The sequence below is a fragment of the Petromyzon marinus genome, chromosome 46 (genome assembly GCF_048934315.1).
Source record: "Petromyzon marinus isolate PM22_M1 ecotype Great Lakes invasive population chromosome 46, UKy_Petmar_22M1.pri1.0, whole genome shotgun sequence".
NCBI lineage: Eukaryota > Metazoa > Chordata > Hyperoartia > Petromyzontiformes > Petromyzontidae > Petromyzon > Petromyzon marinus.
This window is the reverse complement of record NC_133712.1, coordinates 143,601-171,501: the sequence shown is the minus strand read 5'-3', so window position 1 is coordinate 171,501 and position 27,901 is coordinate 143,601. Positions and strand designations below refer to the sequence as shown.

The 27,901-nt window shown below is 46.1% G+C and overlaps 1 protein-coding gene and 1 long non-coding RNA gene across 2 annotated transcripts in view; both read left to right on the top strand.

Annotated features, from left to right (window-relative positions):
- The window catches only part of LOC142930937 (uncharacterized), a 162,481-nt gene that overhangs the window by 81,714 nt on the left and 52,866 nt on the right, over positions 1–27,901 (top strand). The gene's annotated exons all lie outside the window — the stretch shown is intronic.
- LOC142930936 (uncharacterized) lies at positions 12,748–15,713 on the top strand. The gene is made up of 3 exons (XR_012946936.1): positions 12,748–13,852; positions 14,246–14,629; positions 15,281–15,713. It is a non-coding gene; the product is annotated as an uncharacterized LOC142930936 (long non-coding RNA).

Below are 27,901 nucleotides of genomic sequence, written 5' to 3'. Positions count from 1 at the left end.
TGAAGGTAGCTCACACTTAGTTGTGCTGGTTATATCGGCAAAGCTCATGATATGGATTATATATTTTTTATTCGTGACCAGTGATGTGTACACCTAGCCTGTCACGAGTAAATTTCATTTTATTGACATGAAAAAATACCGTGCTGTTTTTTAATATCACACTTATAATTTGAGTAGTAATCATACAAATAATTGCCATGTTCTGCGTACAAATTAAACATAATTTAGTGAAATAAATAACAAGTAATGTCCTCTTCTTTGGTTCTTTCGGTAAAGTCACGTAGAATGAGAATAAAATAATAAATTGATAAAATAAAATAACACAATAATATTCTCACGACGTTTCGGCCACAACACAAGCGCTGTCCTACCAGACAGTCTCGCTCCCTTCACCTGATGAAGGCCGCTTGTGTTGTGGCCGAAACGTCGTGAGAATATTATTGTGTTATTTTATTTTATCAATTTATTTTTTTATTCTCATTCTACGTGACTTTACCGAAAGAACCAAAGAAGATGAATCATTGCAGTCACGAAAGCTTTAAATCGAAAAGTAATGTCCTGACTGCATTTACAGTGGGGCACAAGCAAAATAACAAAATACTTTTCAGTAACATTGTCCTAAAAGTAAAACTTACATAATAGGTGATGTTTTAAGCAATGACCCTTCTTTGGCTGCTGCGTGTATGTGCGTATTATTTATTTCACTATCTTTGTGTCTATGTCTGTGTTCAATTGCGTGCATTTCCATTCATATGTGTGTGTATTCATTCCTGTATCTCTGTTAACGTGTCTTTATTTGCCTGTCTGCATGTGTACGTTTTGTGTGTCAGCGGTTGCAACAGGTGTGTGGCCCTGTATATTATTGCTTGTGTGTGGGTGTGTGTTCACGTGTGTATTGTTCAGTCTGTATCTCTGTGCATCTTCTGTGCTAGCTTATGTCTGTATGTCACTAGAGAGCGGCTGTGCAGTGGTAGTGTGTAGTGGCACAATCCTGATGGCCTAAGTTCCATTCCCGGTCACGACGAACAGCAGTAGTTTAGCTGGTTAGCGTGCTGCACTATTAACCTGGCGACCCAAGTTCGATAGCTGCTTATGGCCAACACCGGTGACGAATATCTAAACCGGTCCTGGGGCTCCCTTAGATTAATTCAGCCTTAAATGAGTACTCAGTGCGTGTAAAGCATCAGCACTGGGGAGACAAAGGTGGCTGGGTGTAGTGTTGGTCCTCCCATCCCCTTCGTGTTCTGTGCTGACCTTCGTAGATGCTCGCTAACAGCACTTGCCCTAAAAGTCTTTTCAAAGCTATATTGAGGATCTTTGACTTTTGTCTTTGTGTGGTGCAGTGGAGGGAGCACGGAGGGCGGTGCCTGCCACGCGCCCGGTCCTCACCCTGTTTGACGTGAGCCCAACATCCTCACACGACCACAACCAACCCATGTCTCATCTCCCACACCGCTGGCGAAAGCACTTTGTGCGTGATCTCGTGTGCTGTAGCTTTCTGTACCGTGCTGTGTTTGCTGTGTTAGCCATCATGTGCTGGGGCGTTCTGTGTGTTCTCTTGTGTGCTGTCGCATTCTGAGCTGTGCTGAAATTGCTGTCATGTTGCTGTAGTGCGCTGCGATGTGCTGTAGCGCTCTGCGCTCTGCTGTGGTGTGCAGGACAGCGAAGAGCAGCAGAACGAGGCTCGCACTGCTCAGAGCTCCACGTCCCAGATGAAGGCAGCGCGTGTCCTGCAGACGTTCGTCAACCCCTTTGGCATGGTGAGACATGGGGAGACAGGGACATGTGGAGGCACAGGGGTAGTTGAGTGGCATTGAGATACATGGACTTTGAGACACGGGAATTACAAGGACACCAAGACAATGCAGCGATACAAGCGACTTAGGGACGTGGGGAACACACAGGAGGCATGGTAAATGAGAGACAGATAGGAGGCATAGAGACACAATATTAGCACAGGGTCACACGTGACACGGGGTCACTTAGGATTTGGATAAAACGGTCTTTATTGACGCACAAATCCTGGAAACATGAAGACGTGGGGACTCGAGGAAGTGATTGAAAATAAAAAGTTCGCTTGTGCATCTGTTCATGTGCTTGTGCTTGCAGTATCTACCATCCAGTGACGGGAAATCTCTGCCATTTCAAGAAAAGAAATTGGATCCTAACTCAAAAGTGTTTGAGTTAACACGTGATTGTTGTGTGCTAACATCTTGCTCACATCTCCATCATCATTATCTCCATCATTCCATTTCACAAACCACTTGTGCGGATGGGTGCTGAGTGAGCAATTTTAGTGGTTTGGTGATTAATGTGGTTATCTGAGTGCATGTTTGAGCAGATGAGTGGGTGAATGAATGGTTGAGTGAGTGCTTGGGTAGGTGAGAGAGTGTAGTTGAGCGCATGAGTGGTTGGATTGTTGAACGAGTACCTGAGTGGCTGAGTAAGTGAATGAGTGTTTAAGTAGTTGACTGAGTGAGTGATGAGAACCTGTTGAGTGCTATCTCATCCGTCTCTGTAGATCTGTAGTCGCTGGAAACTGATGAAAGCGCCAGAGAAACCAAAGAAGAGCTCGGCACAGCCTGCAAAAGCCAAACACGGTGAAGGCACACACACACCATGAACACAGAGACATGCACTAATCCAGCAGTCGCAAACACTTGCACGTGCATGTGCACACACACACACATGCAGACACGTACAGAAGTCGAGGCGTTGCTCACAAACACACGACAAAAAAATCGTTTCACCTTTAACAGACTTGGGGCAAGTGCTGTTAGCAAGCATCTCTGAAGATCCAGGATTACACGAGGGGTGGGTAGTCAACACCAGGCTCGGCTGCCTTTGTTTCCCCAGCACTGATGATTACACATCGTGCCCGGTACTCATTTAAGGCTCCGTCGACCTCGGGGAGGCCCAGGACTTGATAAAATATTTGCCATTGCTGTTGATCGGAAGCGGGAATTGAAATCAGGTCACTGGGTTTGCAGTGCATTAACCAGCACACTACTGCACGCACGCGCCATGAGTGACGGATCCCCGTGTCTGCAGCGGAGAAGAAGATGAAGGTGGAGCGCCCTCAAGAGGAGCCGGTCGCCGTATCGACTGTGCGAGAGCAGAAACAGGTGCGCCCCGCTCACTCGCGCTCCGCTGTTTCCACGGCCAATGGGGGAACTGGGAACCTAGATTTAAAGCTTTCGTGACTGCAAGGATCCATACTCTTTGGTTCTATTCGGTAAAGTCACGTAGGTAAAAAATAAAACAAATCACGACGTTTCGGCCGCTTGTGTTGTGGCCGAAACGTCGTGATTTTTGTTATTTTATTTTTTACCTACGTGACTTTACCGAATAGAACCAAAGAGTATGAACTGGGAACCTGTTGCAGGACCTGCACCCCCGGGCCTTGCGTTTGTGACTGGGCTTCGTGGGACCCGCCCCCTCCTGGTGCCCTTAAGTCCCCACCCACCCACCCCCTCCCCACTCACTGCTGCCCTTTCCCATTCCATCTGAACACCAGCCTGTGTTGGGGTAAGACATTGCTTACAAAATTGCATACGAATTCAGATACGTTATTCTTGTGAACATTCTGCATGTGTTTGAGCGAATTACTTCGTGGCGTGCAAATTTTGGCCATCAATAAAGTAGGCATCGGTGCGCATCACAGCGGAATGGGAATGGTACATGGGCATAGAGCAATAAAAATGTAAAAAGAAACCCGTCGCGAACTCGGCGGCTTACACCGACTGAGCAAAATAAATTGCAACCGCATGAAAAAAAGTGCACAGGGAATCGCATAAGAAAGGTAAGGAGTAAATAATAATGAAATAAACTGTTTTTTCTTTCCCTGGTGCGGTGGTGATAACTCGACGAGGGTTAACGAATCGGTACCCTATCCTGTGACTCGTGACTTGATGCTGGTAGCATCGTGGGGATAACATTGGGGGAAAAGACAAAAATCCGACACAAACCAGAATACCTCCCCACTGCCGCTCTCCCCTCCCCACCCCCTCCCACTGTGTTGCCTTCATTCTCTCTCGTTCGGCCTCTCCCTTACCCCTTTCCATGGGCAGGGTGCCACACGTAGAGAGGCACCGGGGGCAGCCGAGGTCACGGAGGTCGGAGGGAAAAGGCAGCGTGCGGACTCGGACTCATCGCCAGCGCCACCACTCGTGCCAGATGACTTCACCCCCCACGAGTACACGGAGACCGACGCTCACATCTTCACAGGTACACACACATCTTCACAATTACATACGTGCACATCCACATCTTCACAGGTACACAGACACGCGCACATGTACATCATCATGGGAAAAACGCACATCTTCACAGGTAAGGTCAATAACACAACCATCACCCCTACAACTAAAGTATTATCTCCACTACTTTTAACACCATCACCGCTACCATGATCACTGTCATAACCACCATATTCATCACCATCACCGTTACCGTCACCATCAACACCATTACCATCATCTCTGTAACCAGTGTTGCCTTCACCTTTAACGTCATTAACACCATCATTAATGCCGTCACCACCATCATAACCACATTCATTGGTACCACTGTCAACATCATCTTCATTCCCACCACCATTACCACGATACACGTCGTGTAGTGCATTGCGCAGTGTGTTGAATCTTTGTGCTCCGCGTGCTTTTTGTGTCGTGTGCGTGGTGTCTGTTGTGCGCATGAATGCACATTGTGTGGTGTGTGTTTGATGTTGAGTACACATTTGCATGTATCCGTTGTGTGTTTGTGCAGCATAAGTTGTGCGGGCGGGGGCAAGGTGGTCGTACAGTCTTCAGAGGATCGGCACGGGGCATGACGTACATGCAGGGACACAGTGGCCGGTTGGAGATCCCTCTCCCATCACCTACGTCGCCCTACGTGCATTCACGTGTCTTTTGTGTCCGCGTCGGACCTTGCATATCTAAATGTTTACCCCACGTGTCCTTGTGTGTCCCTGTGGGTCGCCGCATGTCTAAATGTGTACCCACATGTCTCTGTAATGTCCCACCTTCTCTCGGTTAGTTCCCCGCATGTCCCCATGTCCCTCCGTGTCACTACGCATGCTGCGTCTTCCTTTAGATCATAGATCACGGTTCCGTGCATTTTCACGTGTGTTCCTGTGTATACGTATGCCTTTGTGTCTGCACATGCATCTGCTTGCCTTTGTGTGTCTCAGTGTCAACGGTGTCAACAGTGTTGCTTTGTGTCAATGATACTTCGTGTCTGCTTGTGTCTTCACGTGCCCCCCTGTAGCATTGTTACCATGCGTGTCGGTGTGTCACCGATGCGTTATAGCACATGTCATCACACAGGGTTCTCCCACTGGCACATCTGGCCCGTGAAGGCTTTTGTAGTGGCCTGCCGAGGTATAAATACAGGTTTCCCTCACTTTATGCGGTGGATACGTTCCAAAAAAAAGGGCACACAAAGTAAAACCGCACAAGACAGCGTCCTGCCGAGTAGTATATACGTACACATGCAATGTTGTGTCACATCTGACCGCAAAGTGGCATATAGAGTGAGTTCAAAAGACATGTAGCGAATTTTGTGGAGAAATAGGTAAGTCGCATATACGTGAAATCGCACAAACCAAACCTGAATCAACTGTGGAAACCTGTAGATACAGGTTAGTGAGATGAAAAGTGATATACAAGAGATAGGGATGAGAGTTGGAGACAAACTATGGTGATTAGCTGTCACATAGCTGACATTATGACGTAAATAAGTCATGTGACGTAACATGTACGCGTGGCACGTGATATTACATCGCTAACTTTTTGTAGCCCGCCAGATAATATTTCTGAAGAACCATTCGTTTTCATGTGCCTCTGTGCCAAGCACATGTCTGCATATCTCCATGTGGGTGATTTTGTGTTCCATAATCTCAAAATGCACCTAGCCTGGCACAGCTGCTACGGTCACATCACTCAATGGCGGCTGTTCTCTTAATTTATTCACTGGTCACTATCTGTGTCCTCAAATCCTGATGCTTGCATTTCCATGTGTGTGTGTCCCTCCACATCTTAAAAATAATAATATTCTGCATGTATTTAGCATCTTGCATGAAAATTCCATCTATAAACGTGGTAGAATTTGTAACACATGCAGTTTTCGCGTGGAGGCATGATAATACACAGACAAGCGGGGTAAATAGCCAGAACCAGTGCCAACAATTGCTCAAGCTCTGTGGTCCTATATTGAGCGGCCGGCATGTGGGTCGGGAGTGTTCCACTTTTCATCCCAGTGCGACCCGCGGTTGCTCACTTCTCCGTGATGCAGGGGAGGCTTCCGGCAGGCGTGGCCGAAAAAATGAAGATGTAAAGAGAGGCGGTGAGAGTCCTGGAGGGGAGTGAACTGGCATTGGTGCAGGGCGGACAACAAACGTCTCCCATTGATACGAGGCGACATCAACAACAAACGCAATTAACAGCAACATCCAGGATCAACTGGCGAATTCGAACAACACGCAGTTAACAGCAACACCGAGTCAACTGGAGTATCTAACAATACATGGGAGTTGATAGCGACATCTGTTCGGCCAGTAAATTCTAACAACACAGTTCACAGCAACTCCTAAAGTCTACCAGAGTACAAATAAGACGCGTAGTTTATACCAACTGCTCGAGTCACACAGGGTCTCCTGTAACTGCGACGTTAACAACACACGGATACAAGTACCCTGTGTGGCCAGTAACACCCAGACTCAACGGCAACACCCCAAAACACACCCAGTGTCACCAACATCATCTCACATTATCATTAACAGCTGATAATACCAGCTACAGCTAGCTACATTGAGCATCACCAGCAAAATGAGTGATAAACCAGCTTTAATACTTTCCATCAAATAATGAGAAACTCATGTCCTGCGCGTGTAAATAATAAGTTTTCACACGTGCAATGCCCATGCACTCTAACAGAATCACATGAACATAGATGTTAGCACTCACATGTGCACACATAAGCGCAAGCTTTTTTGATAACCCTGCACCCCCTGCATTACCAGTTTAATGACTTGTTCCCACATGGATGTTGTGGTGCTGACAAGTAGACCGCAAAGAAATGATGTAAAAATAAATTTGGTTTCACGTTTTTAAGCCTTCTCTCCTGCAGGAGGGACTTTGTCAAACGTGTCTTTTGTCGCTGTGTGTGTAGGTGTTTAAGGTGGGGAGTGGTAATGAATGTTGAACTTTTTTCTTCATGCTTTTGGAGTCCCTGACTGCTCACAATCATTATGCTGATGATCTAGTGATTGCTGTTCACTTAGAAGAAGTTGGAAGCGCTGCTGCTAGACCTGGAGCGTGCTATAAACGTACCATCAGCCCCACCAAAACTAAGCACCTGGCTGGGTATTTTGTGCCATCAAACACTCCACCCCCTCAACTCCCGATTGGTGATGGGGCAGTTGTCGAGAGAGTGGAGAGTTTTCCATACCTGGGCAGTGTGCTTATGACCAGCTCCGATTTGATACCAAAGTCTCACTCCGAATCAGTCGAGTGGCATCTGTTCATCGGCTGGGTAAAGCTGTGTGGAAGCTTCCTGGTCTGTTGCTCCACATGAAGCCTCGGGTATTCACGGCCACCGTCATGCCCTGTATTCTTGCGGAAAAGTGGACCCCCCCCCCCAATGGAACATCTTCGCCAGTAAGACACATTCAGGCTGGCATGCCTACGATCCATCCTGGGTTTAGCCAGGCTGGATTGTGTGAGGACCTCACAAATCCTTGAAAGAGCTCGACAAAGTTAATCGGTGAGCTCCGGCAGGCAAGGCTGCGTTGGCTGGGTTATAGAGCCTGCATGTACAGCCACCGCATGCCTAAATAGCTTTTGTTTAGCCAGATAGAGGGGGCCAAATGGACGTGGCAGGGGCTCGAGAAGAGATGTAATCATGTGGTACAAGAGGATGTAGAGCTAAGTGTGCTTTCCGATGACTGGTACCAGCGGTGTCAAGATCGGCCTCTGTGGAGGAGGCTTGTGAAGGACGCTACTGGGTAGTTGGAGGCAGTTGCCCTTCAGCATGAACGGAGGGCTATGGAGCGACGCTCACCAACCCGAGCAAGCGCCAGGTGGCTAAACATAGTAGGTGGGCACAGTTGGGTGCACAGGTGGTGCATCGGCCAGTCGCCTCACTTTAAAGTGCACTTCGCCTGGCATGATCACCGTGGTGATGTCACCGCCACGGAGTGACGAATGGAGGTTGTTGTTGAACTTATTTCGCACCGTCTGCATTCAACCGTGCTAATTGGAGATGCGGGGGAAGGACAAACTAAACACAATTTTTTTATAAGTTAGTTTTTAATCTAGATTTAAAAGTGCATATCACCAGTGGTTTCCTAATATCGTAAAGAAAGCATTTCAGACGGCCGAATAGGACTCGAAATGTCATTCTATTGTTTATTTTATTTTCTTTCTACGTGACTTTACCGAAAGAACCAAAGAGTCATTCCTGCAGTCACGAAAGCTTCAAATCAAGTTTGGATCGTAATTAGGTTACAAAATTAAGGTATGGAAAAGTTGAACAAGATACAGGGGTGTCTATCGATGTGTAAAGAATGAACGATTCGTTGATTGGGTTTGACGTTTAGGCTCACCAGGTGAGAAGAGCGCAAGACCTGGGTCACCAACATGACAAAAGCGATAGAGTGAAAACATGTACATGTACAACGGTGCAGAAAATAGAAATTATAGCAAAAACAGCCAAACAAAAACGAACACGAAACAAAACTCAACACACTCGCCATTAACACCGCTGAAAAGGAAAACGGATAGTCTGCGAAATGGCCCTTCTTCATATCGCATATAATTTAGATCAATTATCGCTGGTATAACTCTAACACAATAATAAAAACATTCGCAAAAAAGTTATATTATTATTACATATTTTTAAAATATAACTGACGCTGTTAGCAGGGATATACATATTAATAGCTATATTTCATAATCTTAGCTCTTTCGGTAAAGTCACGTTGAAGGGAAACAATAAAATAATAAAATATATAAAACAATAAAAATTCTCACGTTTCGACCATAACACAAAAGCTATATTTCAGTTCACACTGCATTCACTGAATTAAATACATTAAAATCGATGTTCAGAAATGTTTCACTCCGTGTATATATTTACAAATGTACAGAGTTGGGGAAATATATTTATACAGAACGCGGGCGTCTATGTACAGAAGCCGTGACAGTGGGAGAGACATAGGGGCGGGGCCGTGTTGGGAGAGTGGCGTGGGAGGGCGGGGCCACAGTTTGGAGGGGGCGTGGCTACGCCGGAAGGGGGAGGGGCTGGGCAGCGTAGCGTCATTACGTGGGCGGGGCGACTTCACTTCTACGCGATTGGGCTCCCACGACGGCCGCGAGCAGCAGAATCGCGTCTCCAAACTTCAAGATATTTTTGTTTTTCTCAACGCAAGGTAAGAATCTATTTTATACTGGTAGGAACGAAGTTGTAAACTGAGTGTACCAGCCTGCAATAGATTCATGTGTCCGTCCGTGTAATACAATTGCGCAATATTCCAATGTTCCTACCAGGGGTTAGGCACGGGGGGGGGGGAGTTTGCCTGTAGGGTTAGGCACGGGGGGGGGGGAGTTTGGCTGTAGGGTTAGGCACGGGGGGGGGGGGGTTTGCCTGTAGGGTTAGGCACGGGGGGGGGGGAGTTTGCCTGTAGGGGTTAGGCACGGGGGGGGGGGAGTTTGGCTGTAGGGGTTAGGCACGGGGGGGGGGGGGGGGAGGAGGAGTTCGGCTGTAGAGGTTCACAGGGGAGAGGGGGAGGGTTTGTGGTGTGCATGGACGGGTGGGGCTGGAGAAATTAGCAAGTAAATTGACTTGTAGTCATCGGACAACAAGACACACGGGTGGGTGAGTGAAAATCATAGCAGTTAAAATATAACGTAGTTGATCACATCCTTCCAATGATTGCTCAATCTGAATCCATCTTCTCTGATTTTCACTCACCCACCCGTGTGTCTTGTTGTCCGATGACTACAAGTCAATTTACTTGCTAATTTCTACAGCCCTACACGTCCATGCACACCACAAACCCTCCCCCTCTCTACAGCCAAACTCCTCCTCCCCGTGCCTATATAAAACCACAACAGCAGATAATTTTTCTCACCTGAAGACGGCCGCTTGTGTTGCGACCGAAACGTCGTGATTTCTTTCATTATTTTTTTTACTATCTACATGACTTTTACCGAAAGAACCAGAGAGTATGGATTCCTGCAGTAACGAAAGCTTCAAATCAAAGATATCAGAATCTTTATTTATGCTGGAGAAATCCGGTGAGCTATGAAGCTCTTTTTCCTGTCTGTACTGCATACCTATGCCTGTGATTTAGCTTTATCACGTGTGTATCACACCTACATAGGTGATGCAGAGAGATGAAATTAGGACACAAACAAGACAAAGACATGTAGGGATATGATATGAGATACGGACAAAATTAAGTCGTACAATTAGATAAAACTAGATACAAATAAGATTTAGAGGTGTAAGGAGTTGTAGCCAAGAGACATAGTATGAATGAGATATATAGGCAAGAAATAACTATAAAAGAGAGTTCACAAAATATCCAAACTTAAGATACCTATTTAGCGATATGAGAGGAGTAGATAAGGGAGAGAAATGTTGTGAACTTGCTGAATGTATGCAAGCAGGAAATAAAGGCTATCATCAAACATGATCAATTCATTGGTGGATGAAGGCCTGATAAGCCTTTACCATCTCCCACAAGTCCTTTGATGCAACAATCCATCTAGTATCTAAAAACGAGCTGATTTCATTGCTCCATCTCCACGGATGTACTCCTCTTGGGTGTATTTAATGTTCACCCAGAAGTGAAAATGTTACACCACAGGTGGTAGTTTGGCAGCAAGTCGTGTGTGATGTGGTCGAGTGTGGCGACTCCCACCTCTATCAATACGTCTCATTAGGGGGAAAGAGCAGATAGACTACTCTATAGAGATCCTTCTCGTGGAGGCCCTTTCACCATAAGCTGTATGAGCAAGCAATTGCAGGGCTGTACTTACTTACATTTGAAGAGACTGGGTGCAACAATTGTCCAGCACCGTTTGAGCGACTGAAAAAGTCGAACCTATTTAATGAACCCAAGGGGCATGCCGGGTTGAGTTAACCCCATGTGGATTTTTTTATTGAAACTAATTTCAATTTAAAGAGTAATGAGGAGTTAGGAAACTACTGTCAAAACGGCCACTTGTACTGATTGCTTGCACTCTTCTGCACCACTCCCTCTTGACCAGATGGCGACAAATCTCCTCAACAATCGCTATGCGGTTTTGGAAAAACTGGGTGAAGGAACATTTGGCCAGGTGTTCAGATGCTGGGACCACAGGAACCACAAGGAGATGGCCCTCAAGATGATTGACTCCACATTAAGGTGAGAGACCAAGTCATGATTGTGCATCACAATCTTCACTGAAAAGTTTTCCTGCAACACAAACTCACGTGTGCCTACCTCGACATGAAGCATTCTATTTTAATGATGATCCTATTTTCGACATTCTCAAAAGTGTTTGTATTTCTTCACGCAGCGTCACGGACGCGGAAGGATATAACGAGGCTGGCTTCCTCAAGATGTTGAGACACGAAAGCATCATCCGGCTTGAGGAAAACTTCGTCGTGGGAGATTACCATTATCTCGTGTTGGACTACATCAAGTAAGAACACTAAGTCCATTACAAGCGTGACACTTACAGGATGTGTAAAACTACAAGCTTGGCAGCTGCTTCATCTCGATCAGTGCTCAATCCTTAGCTATGCTACACTGAATTGTTAAGAAGCAGATGCATTAACCATTTCGTAACCAGTTTGCAAAAAAGAAAACAACTATCTGCAGTCAGCACGTATTCCATGCATTGTTACACCTCGAATGTCTTACCTCACCTTTAGTGTTCTAGGACTTGCCGTGCATGTGTGGATGTGCTGGTGCCTTTGTGCTTGATGCTGTGTTTAATTAACCATCCTGCACTCTGTGTTGTGCGTTTTCCGTTGTCAGCGCGGGCAGCCTCTTAGACGTGGTGAAATCGAACGGAGCATTTACTCTGTCCTCCGTCAAGAGATACGCCCGATCCCTGATGGAAGTGCTGGCCTTCCTGAAGAAGAACGGCGTAGTCCATGGGGACCTCAAGCTGGTAAGGGTTTATCATTACATTTCTTTTAGAGGAATTAAGCAGGTCTAAGGGACGCTGCCATGGTGTCATGGGTAGCACACTAGACTTTAAACCCAGAGGGAATCAATTCAATTTGATCTCCCGGCTTGGCAATTGCAACAGTGGACAGGTTCTGAAATCCCAACTCTCCAACCACCCACCCACCCACCACCTCTATACACCCAGAAGTATAAATAAGTACAACACAGTTCATCACAACGTCACAAGTGGTGGCGTAAAGTGTGGGTACTCCGACCACTTTTGAGACATTTGGCTGTGTATACGAGTAGCCCAAAACCATTTAAGTAGCTCTCTCGACCTACTCAATGATGGAGGCCTTTCTGGAAGTAGAGGGGTGAGCAAATAATTGCAGGCCTGCACCTTTACGGTGATCTTTTAAACATATCGAGCAGTGTATGCGCCTCATGCACCTGTAGCTCTTTGCCACGTGGTGGCCAGTTGAATTCCCATCACAGCTGCCTCATACAGAAGAGCTCTTATCCGTGATCATATTACCTATGACTCCCATTATCCATGGCAGCTGTAGAGTCCACAGAAACACCAATTATCCGTGACCCTATTTTCATTCTTGTACGTAATTATTCAGGTTTTTCTTTTTTTACCATCCTGAATTGCGGAACAACTCGGTTCGCGCCGATGAGAAGAGTCGCCATGTCAATTCTTCCCATTATAAGTGTTTTGTTTTCATGACCAACTTCAGTACAAGATGTTGTATTGGATCATCTTTACGATAATTTTTGATCCCCCTGCTTCCGACTCGAGAAATAATTCATTTACACTTATAACGTTAGATGTACAGTGCACAAAATGAACGCCATTCTTCCATACAGACAGGAATCATCTTAATGGACTCTCATTTGGTTAAATACAATACAAATAATGCATCCGTTTTCTTAATTTTTTCAGGAAAACATCTTGGTGAAAGATCACCACACGGCAGCCATCCGATTGGCCGACTTCGGAGGAAGTTTTTTTGAATCTGAATTTCGTAAGTTACACTTTATATACATTTATACACATCATCGCATTTCTAAATATTCCTACAGATCCTGTTATCTGGAATAATTTTGTGTTTTATATATCGTCGTTCATGCAAATTGCGTGAACGATGCTGATGTGAAATTAATATAGCAGATATCACAAGAGCTCACGCAGTGATGCCTGTGCATGGTAGCTCCACACGAGGTATTAAGGGAATGCTCACAACTCCTTAGAACCTCCAATTCACAACCGTGCATTGGGAATGTCCACTTCCGTGTAAAATCACGTCCTGTCATATTTTGTTTGTTGCGGTTGCACCCGACTTAAGAGCCGCATGGCTCACAGGGCTATACCTAATAAATGAAAACTTGAAACTTGAAAACTATCACATATCATGCAGGACAGGGTGCGAACACATTGGGGATTCTTTTAGTGAAACTATGACTCCTACAGGCCACCTAAGCAATATTGTATTTTTTTATTTTTCTCCAGCTGGTTATTCCTTTGGGACGCACGGATACAACGCTCCCGAAGTCTTGCTGGGCCAGCCGTTTGGAACATCAATTGACATGTGGGCTGCCGGGTGCATACTAGCTGAGATATCTGTCGGCAAACGACTGATGTCAATAAGCAGCAAGATTCAGGCGATCGCTGGCCTCACAAAGGTAACATTAATTGTATAATTTTGTATATTTATTAGCGAAAGATTGTGGGTTCAAATCTGGTTGGGGTTTATTCAGCCCTACAGTGTTGATAAAATGAGTACTACTTTTTAGGGAAGTCGACATTGGTTGTCATAGAGATATATTCACCTGTGACGTATGAATGGAGTTTTACCACTGACTCAGGGCTGCAGCCAGGCTATGATCACTGCCTCAATGCTCATTTGACTTTGAGTACAAATTCAATTTTAAACAGCTTCATATTACGTGAAATCAAGTGATTACTCAATAATGAATAATTCAATCAATAGGATACACACCATGTATGTAAGTACGTACAGAAAACGCCTCTTAACTCGCCAGTGACATAAGAGCAAATGTATCGTTTATTTTCAGATTGTGGGAACACCACCCTTTGAGATGCTGCACGCTGCACCAGACGGTCCTCGGTATTTCAGTGAGTACTGCAAATTTTAATTTTAATATGCGATTAGGTGTTATAACATCACTCGTCTGGCTGCACAATGACGTGAAAGTTGGGTTGTTTCCCCACGTCCTTCACAGCCTTCGTTGTACATCACAGCCTTCGTTGTACATCACAGCCTTGTGCACATTAATAATATTTTAATGCATGACATCGTTTGCGATTGTACCCACTGCAGACTTCTTTGGGCAACTGACCAAGGAATGTCTGCAGGAGACCCCTAAGTGTTGCCGACTCAAGAAGTTTCTGAAAACGAGAGACCCATTGTTCCTGGACTTCATCAGCTCCATCCTATGGTGAGTGTCCCACTCTTTAAGTTTCCCTCAACTGTAACAAAATTCCAGTCAATTTCTATATCACAAGGGAATATGCATCCCCTTTGCAATGTACAGCTATCTTGCATATCTCTGCAGAAGAAACTAGGTAAAGAATGAAAGGGCAAATGCAGTACTGTATCCTCATTTAACGCGCTAGTAGATGTTCTGTATTAAGAAAAAATGCATTTAGTGAGGAATTACCGTTTACACATTACAGAGATAAACAAATAAAAACCATGCACATTTGCACATTTTCACTATAAAATTAGCTTGCAGTCATCCCATGGCGAGAAAAAAAACTGTGATGAGGGTACGCCACCACGTACTATATCATTATATTATTCCGCGCATATACCTAGAATTCCTATACTGCTCAGCCATGCAGCTGAATAAAGTTGTTTGTCATGAACCGCTCAGAAAGCCCGTTCCCGAATGGAAGAACTTTACTTTAGCGATAACACGTTGTGTACGCACACTTTGAGCGTGGACTTACCATACCTATATTCACATACCTGCAAACCCTTAGATACTTTATCAAGTGGATGTAAGTTTATTGTATCACTATAATGTGTCATTTGGGTATGTATATTTTGCTGATCTTCTCATCGGTACTTGTCTCTTTGTTTTCAGCTGGAACCCAAATGACCGTCTAACTCTGAAAAGTGCTCTCAAGCACCCATGGATGAGTGCAGCTCCAGCTCCACCACCTGGACTTCACCAGGCACCAGCATGCAAGATCAACTCCCATCTGGCTCCTGCAACCAAGACCTTCCCTATTCTGGACCCCTACAACATCCCTTCCAAGACAATGGACCCCTACCAATTATGCTGGCTGGATTCGGACCCCAACAACTTCTTCATCCCGGCTCCAGCACCTTGCCACCTTCCCTCAATTCCACAACTTACTTCTCCTGGCCAAATTCCAGTCGAATCAGTTTGCTGCAGCTCTTCCGGAGTGGCAATTCCCATTTTGGCCACTAAGGTGTCCACTGCCACTTTCCTTCCATCTCCAGCCGCCGTTGCAGTCCCCTTAATTGAGCCAAGGACTGACGCCTTCCTGGCTTCTGCTTCTGTTGCATTAAGCGCCGGAACCATTTTGGATGTGGAGATGCCTACAGCCACTAGCTCAACATCCACCACAAAATGCAGCATTCAGGTGGAAGATGTGAACACTGCTGTGTCTTCGACAGCATCAATTGCTGACCCCCTCCCAGAGTCGGAGACCAGAATTGATGCGGACATCAAGCCTCTGGATATTGAGGAATTTCATATTTCAATTGAGGCAGTCGATGAGGCGACCCAAAATGGAGCCGAGACGAGCATGGGCTCCATATTGTCTCTGCCTATAAACGCAGACGACACTGTTAACCCTCTCCTGGAGTCCGAGAGCACGGTTAAGGCAGACTCTAAGCCTCACGATGCTGAACAAATGAAAGCCATGGTACAGAGTGACATGGACAGTGCAGAAAAAATTATTGAGGTCCCCAAATCCCAATCACCAACCATCCGCAAGAGATTGCATCGGTTCGGACGCGCTCTTATTAAGTTCGTCTGTTGTTGTGGGGGAAGTGGTGAGGGGGATTAAATGTTTTAATATTGTCAAATATATGGGCAGCCCTCGACTTATCACCTGTTCATAAGTCGAACGGTTTATAAGACGTTTTTAAAAGGGAAACATTGTTAAACTCATACAAAATATTGAACATTTGCATTTTATACTGTAATAAATACTATATTATACATAACATACCAAATAAATGTTGGTAAATAGAAAGAAAAATCAGTTTTAACTTCACTTGCCTTGATTCCCGATGATGCTGGCTTGTTTGTCGGAAGGCGCATAATGGATCCCAACAATTTCACACACAAGGGGGCATGTAAGCGCACTCACACAAAACATACACGACAACGATCCCCTGTATAGCCTGCCTTCACAGCGTTTATGAAGGTCGCCTTTGACTCAACAGTAGCGATGTTTACACACACCGCACCAGGTACTCATTTGAGGCCGAGTTGACCTAGGAGAGGCCCAGGACATATTCAGATTATCATCACTGATGTTGGTTGTGAGTGGGAATTAAATGTTTTAATATTGTTAAGTATACTCTGGTTCCTTCGATAAAGTCACGTTGGTAAAAAGTAAAAAAACAATGAAAACAACTAAATCAAATCACGACGTTTCGGAGGCAACACAAGCTTCCGTCATCAGGATGAACAGCCACAGTAAAATATACTGTGGTGAGTAGAGAGAGCTATTTGTGACAAGCGATTATATATGGTAAGAAGGGGGGAGGAACCAGGGAGGACGGATGCAGGGTAGGGAGGGGGGTGAGTGTTGGGGGACGGAGATTATTGAAGCTCCTGGGCATGGTACTCATGTACAACGGATTAGGGGGGGGCAGCGGGGGGCGGGGGAGAGTGGGATGGGGGACAATTTTGCACGATTGAAACGTTGCACGTCAAATTTCCTAGTGATGGTAGTGTGTAAGGCTGGGAGTAAAAGACCGGAGATATGGATATGAATATAAACTCTAAAGCAGCTAAAGTTTTACTTGATTAATAACATCCTTCCAATGAATGCTCAATTTTAAACCATCCTCTTGGTTGAAGTTACGACTATGTTTGTATATCTGGATGGATTCATGGACAAATCTTTGGTGGTATCCAGATGGCTTGCAGAGTACTTTGGTAGCAATGATCAGCCACGGCAGAAGAATTTGTCCTATCGTGTTTCAAATCTGACTTGTGCTCGTGAATGCGGTCAGATACGTTGCTTCGTTTCCCCAATATAACAATCACCACAAATGCAACTCAGTTTGTAGACACCAGGGTACTGTAAGTCAGGAATGACATTCTTTACGGATGGGATTAGATCACGTATTTTGTGTATTGTACTGAATCGGACCTGGATCTTGTGTTTGTTTAGAATTTTGGAAACCTTTTTGGTAACGCCTGCTATGTATGGTAACGTGATGGTTTTGATCGGAATCTCAGGGGGTTGTTTCTCCATGGTAGGAGAAACAACTCTGCGGATAGTACGGTCCAAATATCCATTCATCTTAAGGGCCAGGTGTACATGTTCTAATTCATTGGCCAGGTGGTGTTTGTCAGAGATGCAGTGGGCCCTATGGTGTAGTGTTTTGATGAGGGAATTCTTCTGTGCCGGACGGTGGTGGGAATCAGGTTTCAGATAGGAGTCTGTGTGGGTGGCCTTCCTGTAGACAGAATGTCCCAAAGAGCCATTGGACTCCCTCTCAAACAGAACATCCAATAATTTTAGCTTGCCATCCTTCTCCACTTCCATGGTGAATTTGATGGATAGGTGTATGGAGTTAATGTGGTCGAGAAATTGGTTCAATGCTGGAAGGCCATGTGGCCAAATGACGAAAGTGTCATCCACATATCTCTTCCACAGGGAAGGACACAGGGTGGATGTCTGGATGGCGTCTGTTTGAAATTTCTCCATGAAAACATTGGCTATCACTGGTGACAAGGGGTAACCCATGGGGGTACCCTCATTTTGATTGAAGAAAGTACCATTCCAGGTGAAGTACGTGTTGGTGAGGCAATGCCTAACCAGCGCAGGGATATCAGGGTTCAATCCATGTTGGACTAAGTCTTAAATTATTGTTATGGTGTCAGGCACTGGAACCTTGGTGAATAGAGAGACCACATCAAAGCTGACGAGGACATCATCAGGGGACAGTGAAATGTCCTTAATTAGATAGACCAAGTGAGTTGAATTAAGAACTGCTGAAGTGGTCTTGCCAGTAAAGGGAAGCAAAGTATCTGACAGAAAATGGGCTAGTTTGTAGGTAGGTGAGTTGATCGTGGACACGATGGGCCGCAGTGGGGTACCTTCTTTATGGATCTTGTGAAGACCATAGAATCTGGGTGGTCTAGGAGCTGAGGGTTTTAGGGAGAGCCGTTTGACTGGTTTTATTTGGGAAGTCGAACTGGTAATGATCTTGTTAGTTTTAGTAGTTAGACTGTTAATCGGATCTCTATTGATTTTGGAGTAACTGCTATCATTGAGTAGGTCCTGGATTTTGTTGTTGTATGTGGTTTTATCCATGATCACAGTGGCATTTCCCTTGTCGGCCGAGAGGATGACTATGTCATCCCTCTTTTTCAAATTTGCGAGTTCAGAGCGCTCATTTTTGCTAATGTTGCTGATGGGTTTCTTAGCATTTTTGAGGACAGTGGCAATCTCAGCTCTAGCAACATCTGTTTGGATGTGTCCCAAGCCTTTGAGGGCTACATCGACCTGGGAGATCATATCCTCCACTGGAGTATGTTTAGGGGTAACTGCGAAATTCAGCCCTTTAGCTTGTACCGATTTTAGATTGTCAGAAATTGGGATGCTACTCTGATTGATAACAATTTTGTTGACATCTAACTTTTTAATGTGTGGTTCTGTTTTTTCTTTGATAGGAGGTTGAATTTAACGATCAAGTTAGCTTTACATTTGGTTGACAATTAATTATCAGAGGTTGTTGTCATGTTGTCAACAGGGTCCCAATCCATCCTCCCTGGCTCCTCCCCCCTTCTTACCCTATATAATCTCTTGTCACAAAAAGCTGTCTCTACTCACCACAGTAATTTTGCTGTGGCTGTTCCACCTGATGACGGAAGCTTGTGTTGCCTCTGAAACGTTGTGGTTTATTTAGTTGTTTTAATTTTTTGTTTCATTTTTAATTAATTTTTTACCTACGTGACTTTACCGAAAGAACCAAAGAGTATGGATCCTTGCAGTCACGAAAACTTCAAATCTAGAATTGTTAAGTATGTAGTTGAACGACTCTGGAGACATAAACTGCAGAGGCTTCTCCTTTATTTCCTCACACTCACACGACTACGACTCGGTAGCACGGAATAAAACGCTAACAGTCTAGCTTTATGGCGCCCATTTGACTAGAGAGCTGGCTGACTATCTAGCGACGATGAAGACGAAGCGATGACAGCGACGACGAAGATGACAGCGACAATGACCAGGACTCCGACCCCTCACGATAGCCCAGAACCCAGTTCCTCGCTCGCTTATATCTTCCCAGCGTGGCTGTGGCTCAACCCTGGCCACGCCCCCTTTCTCAAACTCTCCAGCTGGTTCTGGGAACTCCCAGATGGATCCCCTCTCTGACCCTTGGCCCAGATATTCCCCCTTGTGGTCGCTCCCATGTATCTGTCTTTCGTTCTGCCCATACTGTTCTCACACCCGCAATTTCCACTTCTGGTCGCTAGTCAGCACACTATCTCTAAGTCACCCCCCCCCCCATTAAAAAGATAGTCGTCCCGGCTAATACTTTTTAAAAATCAACTACGTGATACGGGAAGAACAACAATCCGCAATGAGAGGAGTTATTTTTTTTAAATAACCCGACGTACGACGATCATGATCCCGATGCAGTTAGCACAACAACGCACTGCAGGTGGTCCGAACCAACTCGATGGATAACGACAATTACCAATACATTGCCGAAGGCATAGCCCGATGCACACCTCCCCCACACACGACTCTGATATTAATTACACAACATGGGATCTCCGATATCAAAATTTTGCACATTTTGACCAGGTTCTTGACGCCGGTCCACTGCCTTGGGCGGCATCTTGCACCTCTTCGGACATTGGGGCATTGCACAAAAGCCTAGAAGGGGTAGGCTCATCCCTGGACTCTTTGGAAGAATTTGACCTGGCTCCAGCCGGCAGTCTTTCCCACATGGCGGATTCTGCTGATTCCCCGGACTTCAGTGGACGGCACAACACTTTTTCTCTGAGGCACAACTTTCGTGGCCGACTGCCTCGGCTCGCCGGACACACCAGACACTGGCCGAACAGGACTTGGGCATGAGTCGTCTATCTGGAGATGAACATATGGCTTCAGGCGCGAGGGGTGAACAAACCAACAGCGACGTCCTGCCTGTATCCATACACACTGTGGCCGTTTGATTTTTACCACCTCTACAGGACCTTGCCATGGCTGATGCAACTTGGGGGACGTCCACAGCGGTACTTGTGGGGAGTGTAGCCATGCCCCGTCCCCGATTCCCATGGAAGCACGTGCTCACACCGCTCCGCGATCTTTTCATAAGCAGCTTGCACCTTGGCAGTGCGTTCCTTAGCTGATTCTGACATGCATCCCAACGTAACCTGCAGATGTGCGGGGATGGCTGCCTCCTTTTTCCCCGAGGTCATATCCAGCTGAGTGTCTATGGGGGGGGGGGTTCGTTTTCCCGCCCGAACATAAGGAAAATTAGGAAAATCCCATAGAGGCATGTGGGGCCATCCTGTATGCTGCCAAGACCCTTGGCACGTGCAAATCCAAATCAGTTTGTGCCTCATTCACCACCTGACAGAGCATTGATGTCAAAGTCCTATGGAGGCATTCTACCATACCATCTGTTTGAGGATGGTATGGGGATGTTTTAATCTTCGTAGTGCCGAGTGCATCAATACATGTCGCGCAGCAGCTTGGACGAAACATTTCGATCCTGGTCTGTAAGAAGCTGCTCAGGGGCTCCCTTATCCATTACGTAGTCGTGCAAAAATGCATCAGCAATGGATACATGTATTTCCTTTTATCGTAGCTGCAAAAGGTCCCAGAATGTCAAGCGCAACCAATTCATTAAAACACTGTGATGGACTGCAACGGGTGCTGGGCTTTTCTCAATGGGGGTTTTCGGTGTGCACAATCAGTGCAGCCCTTTACCAGATGATATACATCATTCGATATTCCCGGCCAATAGAAATCTCACTGCAGAGATAGCAACGTTTTTGGAACCCTGAGGTGTAACAATTTATTTTCGTGTACTACCCGCATCAACCGACCCTGCAGGCAAGTGGGAACCACCATGCCGTGACGCTGCAGCCCCTCGTCCCACCTCATCAAAAGTCCTTCTGAGGGACTACCTGCGAAGTCCCCAATGAGCAGGGTCTTTGCGATTCAACTCAGCGCGGCGCCGCAAGCTCAACAATGGCACATCCTCTACCTGCAGCCGTCCCCACTCGGCCTGCGTGAGACCCAACGTGTTGTTCCCAGGTGTGACCACCTTGGCCGGTTCTGCGTCACTCAACGTCACCCCGAGCTTTGGTGACACTGCCAAGGGTGGTCTACATCGGCCCGTGCCCGATGAACATGCACAATGTTCACTCAGCGGCAAGCGGGACAATGCGTCGGCATTAGAGTGCCACAGACCTTTTCAGTAAATTACCCGGAATGAGTACTCTTGGAGTATTTCCAGCCAGTGTGAAAGCTGGCCGGAAGGCTGGTCAATTTTCAAAGAGAACTGGAGGGCTGCATGGTGCGTGCGGACTACAAAGTCCCTGCCATGAAGATAAGGCCTAAATTTCTGTATAAAGTACACCATAGCCAAAGTTTCCTTCAGGTCACACAGTATCGTTGCTATGCAGTGGACAGGACGTGGCTCCCATACGCAACCACTCTTTCCACCCTCTTCTTTATCTGTGATAGGACAGTCCCTATGCCTGTGTCACGAGCATCTGTGTCCAATTTGAATAGCAGGGAGAAATATGGATAGTCAAGGGGAGGCGCATTGGAAAGGAGATCACGCAGCGCAACGAACGCATCTTCTTCCTCCTCCCCCTTCTCAACTTATGGTTCTTAGCGGTCAAAGCACGGAGCGGTTTTGCAATTGTCACAAACTGTGGAATGAACTGTCGGTAATAGGACACAAACTCGACAAAACTGCGCAATTCACCCACCAACTTTCGGGGGTTGGCCAATCGCGTACACACGCTGTTTTGTCCGGGACCATGGCTATTCTGGAAGTGCTCATTGTTGTATCTAGGCCCCTTTTCCATCTTAATGTTAACAGGTAATTTTCCGATACATATAGATACATGTTTCTATTGTTTTTTTATAATAAATAAAAACACCAAACCAGGCCTCCGCATGGCATGTGGAGGTTATCTTTACCATGACCCACTAACACGATTTTGACATTAAGAGCCCTCCCAGGGTCAGAGGGAGCAGATAGAGAGCAGAGCACAGCGGATTGCAAGGGGCTGACATAAACACCAAGCCAGGGTCACTGGGAGTTTGCGTTAGCCTAGATATAGTTCAGTCAAAAAGCTGATTGGTTCTACATTACTATTAAAGTAACTGGAAGTCGGAATTTAACGACAGGGTAGGCTAAAGTTATTGATCTTCACACCCGCTTCAATTGAACCCTGCCACCAGCTACGTCAATGTAACCATCACCCGTCTATTGATTTTATATTAAATCTATTTTCATATTTTAATAATTTCTATACGACTTGACCCAAAGCCTATAACAACCAGGTTTTCCGAAGTCAACATGAATGTCTAACCCAGACATGAGCGAATAATGAGCAGAGTGGATATAAGGTTGGAGAGGAAAGAAAAATAAGCGCAGCAAACTGCAAATGTAGGCAAAAAGCCAGGAACAACCAACCAACCTAACAACAGCAAACCGGGGCTAGACAGGCCATCAAATTAGATAAATCCCGGGGTCAGAGGTCACAGACCAAGTGCTGAGAGGCAGACGAAAACCAGAACTGACTCCAAGGCTAACCCGCCCTCACCTACACGGAGTGACGGAAATTAATGAGGCCTTGAATTGGCGGCGTCAGCGAAAACAGCGGCCACCACGCGCTAGAGAGAGTGAGGGCCAAAGAGTGTAGAGAGACTGAAGAGAGAATAAGGGCGGGACCTTAGAGTGTCAACGCATTTCAGCGAAAACACCAGGCTTAATAAAAATTCACAGTGCATTATTTCCTACATAACATTCGTGTTGGCACCATTCACCGAGGCTTATACAAAACATAAACTGCATAATGACTTGGGCGGTGTTTTACCCAAGGTTGGAGAGAAAGGGAGATTCCGGCCGTCTTTGTATCCCCGCAGCACGGGGTAGGAGTGGGTATACGCTTGGGAAAAAACCTTCCCTTGACATTAAGTACAATACCACAACGGAAGCTAACCCAGAACTTGGGTTACATACAGAGAATAACTGTGAAACTGTGAGGCATAAATGTTAACTTTACAAACCTTAACCATTTCTTTGTGCGTCGGTGAAAGTCGGAGGGAATATCGCCCCTCCCTCCAGGTTGTGCACCCAGACAGGGAGGCGCCTTCGAGACAATTTATAACATTTGATTGTTTTACTTGTGGGTTTTATGGTAGGAGTATGACAACGGAATATACCGTGGGTGATCCACACAAGAACACACACTGACACACGTACGGACACACACACGGACGCAGATACATACGGACAAATCCTGACACAGCAAAAATCGAAAGAAACCCCGCCTTGTGGGCAGGATCCGAGTGAAGGGATTTTTGGGCATAAAAAGAGGATCCTGAGCATTGAAACCTCAGTTCGACCAGGGGGTCGACTCAGGAGCGAGCTGCGACCAGCGGGTCGGCTCGACTCGTCCGCAGTTCATCGGAACTCAGATGAGTTCGATCGGCTCCCCAGAGCCGGCCATCGGGGGCTCGACTCATCGGAGCGGCTCCCCATCTCATCTGCAGGCGGGCAAGACCCGCTTGACAGCTCAACTCGCCCTGCGTGGGTCAGCCTCTGCCGACGCGGAGGTCTCTGCTGCCGCCGGGGTGGTGAGGGTCGCTGTTTGGCGACGAGGCTGCGTGCACACCGTGCATCGCCAGCCGAGTGCGCACCCGGGTCAACACTCAACCACCGTGCACGCTGCGAGCGAGCTGTGGGCGCCATCTACCGACCGCGTTCTGAACTGCAGCAGCCTATCGACGACATCCGAATCCGTTCAACACGGTGACCGCCGAATCGACTTATACGTTTGACGCGCACCGCCCCCTCACCACACGACAAGCAGGCGTCTGTTTGACACAAAGATCGACTCCGAACACTGACTATTCAAAACAATTCATGTCACTCAAACATACACGGGTCCTTAACCAGAAGCCAACACTCAAGTCTATCAGCCATCAGTGGCTGTGAAGGCGTCACATCGAGACCGAGTGACAACCACCCGTCGTTATAAGTATATCCATAGTTGTCCTCTTTACAATTTAGTGGGCTGTACTCTCAATCGCATAAATATTCAACAGATCCATCAATACGAATTGATTTTTGACACCTTCTTCCATAGAGCCACGCTCTTGTGGGGAAGGGTGTGTCCCACCAGATCCTCATTAGGCGATCTGGTCCACAATCAATTAAAACTTGGTATCAGGTAAGATCTTCAGGGGAAAGGAGCACACCATCGCATGCCCTTACTCCAAGCCATTATGTAGTCAGATAATATGCCGATGTATCTGTTGAGATTTGTGCCTTTAAGAATAATAACTGTTTTAATTGTTTTTCTTACCGCCGTATAATCTTTAAAGTACCTTTCGTTCGTAATCGCCGCACATACACGCGTACTCTACAGAATAATCACCTGTTCTGTGACCCAGTGTGCTAACAACGTGATAAGGGTTGCATATGATCTATGATCAATAACGAGTGCGATACTGCGGGGACGATTCAAGTATAGCATTTGGATGTTCTAATAACTCTCTTTCACTAACAACCATCGCTTTATGCGGGGTCCATGTGTTATCAAAGTGAAATCGTACAGTCGTTGATGATACTGTCTTGATACCGTGTGGATACCGTGTTGAAGTTCTGAGATTGAGAGTTCACATACATATTATAGTTAAGGTTTAATTAGAAAATAAATAGATTAATACAGTAGTGTTCGTGTGATTCTTTCCTGAAATTTTTGCATAAGATCTGTTTCCTGCGATGAGATATGAACTCGGGAACCTAAACTATAAACACACCAATCCACACTCATTAAACTTTAAAGCGAATGATATGAACTTGGGACCTAAAATATGAAGACTCGGGGAGTGTTAAAGCGAGAATCATTCTATTATGCTGATCAATAATACGAAGTTAGACAACGAGGCCGAATTGACACTAGCGTAACTGCACACGATTGATTGCGTTATCCTGATTGATAACCCCACCTCGTCAACGAGGCGGGACCTGATTATCATAAAGGCTATCATTAACACAACCACACCCACTCGTATAATTAATACGATTACCTCTCTAATTAGCATAGTTACATGCATAATTACACGAATTAACATAATTTTGGATTAAGTATGCAAATTTCGAATTTCATTTAATTTTCATTATTTTTCATCAATTTTCACACACCCACATATACAACAAATTGGGGTCTCGTCCGGGATCTCTCGCAGACAGGTTATGCTTAAATTAAGGAACGAATCACTGTTGTATTAATCAAGGTTTTGTGAACTAACATTGCCCTGTGACGGTAAACGGTGTAAAACAAACAAAAAACGCACTCTGAAGAAAATACCAGAGTAGCAGTGTATAACAAAGACAGTGGGAGTAAGATTATTTGCTCAAATCGAACCAACATATTCTGTGATGCAAATGTTTTTATGTGCGCTCTGAGGGGAATTCCAGAGTAACTCACGCCACACATGAGAGGCTAGAGTTAAGATACACTCTTAAGTCTATTAACTACACTACATAATAGAGATGGCACATGACCCGCAACGTTCTGAGGGTGACATCCCAACGCATAACACTGATACAGAGTGGACCTCCGAGGAGGAGATAGAATCGATGGAAAAACAATATCGTGAATTTGTGTTAAAACGTACTGGACGGACTGCTAGAGAGCAGACAGAGCAGAAAGACATATGGGAGGGGAGACATATAGAAGATGTTAAGGCACATAGGAGGAAACTACTTAAGGATGTGATGAAATGTAGCAAAGCCAAACGTGACTTAAAAATTGCAGAAATAGCAAGGTTAGACTCGTATCTCCTCACACAGACAGACAGAGGAGAAAGATTATGGACTGGGGAAAAATTTGACAGGGAAAGGAAGGAGAAACTGTCCCTAATAGAGGAGGTAGAGCGTCTGCACGCCCTCGTGAGAGAAAAAGAGTCGGCGCTGAATGCACCAGCGGGACCCCCAGACGTCGGTACACAGAACACATACGGGAGTAACAGTTTACCACACTCCGAGCCATGCGGACGTAGCCCAGGGCCAGATCCCACACAAAGTATGGCTACCATGCAAAACGATTTTGATAAAGAAACCCCCTCGCAAATCGAGGAGAGGGAAGGGGAAATACGGACACAAACAGGAAAACAGGAGGCCGACCACCCCGAGGTTAGAGAGAGGCAAAATATTAACCCTAAGTCACCAGGGTATTCTGTACTGATAGAGCGACAAAGGGCGGAGCTGGGGCGAAACGAGCAACATGACATAGACAACTCACCAGAAAGACGCACGCTACCCAAGTACGACCGACATGATGCAGATGACAGAGACGGCTCACTTGGTAGACTCCTTCCACGCAGGCACGACCGACGTGGAATCTATGGCAGGGACTACTCTCCGGAGAAGCGCACCTCGCGCAAACATGACCAACCAGTTCCAGATAGCTCAGTCAGCTCACCAGAAAGACGCACGCTACGCAAGTGCGACCGACATGGTGCAGATGACAGAGACAGCTCACTTGGAAAACGCACCTCACGTAAGCATGACCGACGTGGAACCTACAGCAGGGATCACTTTCCAGGAAGGCGTACATCACGCCAACATGACCCATCAGATGCAGATAGCTCAGACAGCTCACCAGAGAAACGCACCTCAAGCAAACATGACCAACATAACACGGGTACAAGGGACAGCTCACCAGAGAAACGCACGACACATTAAAATTACCAACGCAAAACCACCCGCACCACAGATGACAAACACAGGAATCCCGACAACCATGTAGCACCAGACAAACATAAACACAGCACATCACCTAGCAGCCACCACGCACGTAGTAGACGGCGTGAAGGTCAAGGACAAAAACACTCACCACATAGACACAGCTCAAGGAGATCACGCACACCAACCCACAGGCATGGATCACAAGACCCACATAAGAGAAATAAGGGACACAAGCCACGGGACAGATACGAATCCTCGGACAGAGGGAGACCACGACACAGACACGGGAAACATGACAGTAGTGATAGCGAAGGCAGGGACAGCTCGAGTGACAAATCCTCTGAATCTGACGCCTCTGACGACGATCAACTGTCCGAATACTCATTCAGTAGTAAGACTCTGAAATTGATGGACAAAGCGCTCGTCAGAATTCCCTATTTCGATCCACACAACAAAACCAGGGATATACACAACCACATAGCTACAGTAGGACAGGAGGCTAAGATCCGGGGTCTGGGTAAATCAGCAG